Raw genomic sequence first — 2,167 nt, 5'->3', positions numbered from 1 at the left:
TTTCCGGAAAACGTACTCAAACTCACTGTTTTCTTTTGCCTTTCTAATGGACTGATTATAAGCATTGTGTGCAAGCTGGTAAACAAAACAACTCAACCAATTTCAAACTGACTGTTACTTGGTGCAGAACGTTTTCCCACTTTTTCTTCTCTTACTGAAGATTACTTCCCATACACACGCTACAGTCCAAGGTATATGCGAATTTTATGTTTCTGAGTTGAGTCATATACATGTTTTACTGCAAATCATGATGGCTCGTTTATTTTTCGTTCAAATTCCAAAATATTCCTCTATTCTTCCCTCTGGAGTTTCTTTTGCAAGTGTTCCATGTATATTTTAGGTAAAGGATCATATGCTATGGATGCACAAAATAGATTATTCTGGAGTAATTTCTTTTGTTTGGTCAATGGCAGATAACTCAAACTGAATAGTGTTCTAGAAATTATGAACGTTTTTTTGCAGGTACTCAAATTATGAATACTATACTCTCTCAAGACAACGATTTAAGTTTGTTGAACTTTCATGTGCTACTTTTTGCCCATTTTATTTGTTTACCCACACTAAAGAGTTCCTGGCGTCACAAGCCTCTCAAAATAACACGAGGATAGGAGTGTGTACCGACTAAATAGGTACATACGAGAGATCCCAAAATATGCCAGTTACATGTATCTTCTCTAAACAACAGAAGTATGGTGGTATCTACAGGTTGCTTTTGTCTTGATTTTCAGTTTCCTTTCAATGATTTTTATGTGTTAATATTTGGAGTTACTTCAACTTGTATGCATACCACTACAGACTTTACTCATTGTTGCCTACTATGAGGAAAATGAAGCAAGGTAAACATATTTTTTACTACCACACATATATACATGGTAATGAATTATATTTTCTTATATCCCTATTTCTTTAATAGATTTAGCTTGGCACCTTTTGATGCCATTTTTGTATATGTAATGCATCCATGAGTGGATTAGTTTCTTAATGTTTTGTAGGGTTATTTTATCCAATCCATAATGTTAGACATATTTAGAAGGTAAATCATTATTATTCTATCAGACTAATGATATTTGTTTACCTTCGACTAATGCCATTTGTTTACCTTCTACTGTGGGATGAATCAAAGTAAATGTACACGGGAGTTCTTATGGAGATTACACATAGTCAAGGCTTGGGTCATAACTTTTGTGATGATGTTTTAGTTGTAGCTTGAAAGTTTTCTTCTATTGCAGAAGAAGCGGAGGTGGTAGCCTAAATACTATTGTTGTCAAATAAAAATCATTTGTTCATTCTTTTGCTAATTATTTTAAAAGGGTAAATTTGTGGAGTAAAACACTAATTTCATGCAATATTTCCCGCAGCAACGCGCGGGAAATCATCTAGTTAATTTAAAGCGGGAGGCTATTTGGATTTCTCTCTAAAAAAACACTTGCGCAGTCAAAAGGTAGGCTGTGGCAGCACTCAAGCCCCCACCTCCGACACTCACCGGTCATGAGCATCACGGCATCAGCCCCGAAAAAGCGAAGCACAGCAGTAACACCCACCCAAAACCCAAAAAACCCCTCCTCCTCTTCACGTCTCTCCTTAGATTGCCCGCTCGCGGCCGAAACGCCAGCCCCATTCCGCGGCGTGGAGCCCCGAATTCCCAATCTCAAAACCCCCCATCGCGCATTGCCCACACGAGGAAGTAGAAGCAGCCGAGGAGGAGGAAGGGGGCAGGTAAGGCCGTGGAGGAGGCGGAGGGGCCAGTGCTGCGTGTCCGATCGTTGCCAACGGGGTGGAGAATAGGAGGAGGGGGGCGACGAACGGGGACGATCAGGTAGCAAACCCTCTCCCATGGCTGTCTCCGAGGAAAAGGCGCAGGGATGCCGCAGCGGCGCGGCCGCCGGCAAGGCCGCCTCTCCCGTGAAGCCCAACAGCGGCGCTGTGATGGAGGAGATCACGGATTCCCCGTCCACCACCGCTAAGGCCTCGTCCAAAGGTATATACGGTATGATCGGTAACCGTCATCGCCTCCCTCTGCTGTGTTGCTCTGCATCTGCTGTGCATTCACTTGGATCGCGATGCTACTTGTGCGCCCGTTGCCGGATTTGGTAATGCGAGATACCTGCTGCCATGAATTTGTGACCATTTGTGAACTTGATGGGGGTTCTCCTCCAGGAAATGTTGG

At 42.8% G+C, this 2,167-nt stretch overlaps 1 pseudogene; it reads left to right on the top strand.

Moving 5' to 3' along the window:
• The first annotated feature begins 1,568 nt into the window (after positions 1-1,568).
• The window catches only part of LOC119323722, a 7,664-nt pseudogene continuing 7,065 nt past the window's right edge, over positions 1,569-2,167 (top strand).

This window comes from Triticum dicoccoides, chromosome 6B (genome assembly GCF_002162155.2).
Source record: "Triticum dicoccoides isolate Atlit2015 ecotype Zavitan chromosome 6B, WEW_v2.0, whole genome shotgun sequence".
In the NCBI taxonomy this organism is placed as follows: Eukaryota; Viridiplantae; Streptophyta; class Magnoliopsida; order Poales; family Poaceae; genus Triticum; species Triticum dicoccoides.
This window is presented reverse-complemented; position numbering and strand designations above follow the sequence as displayed.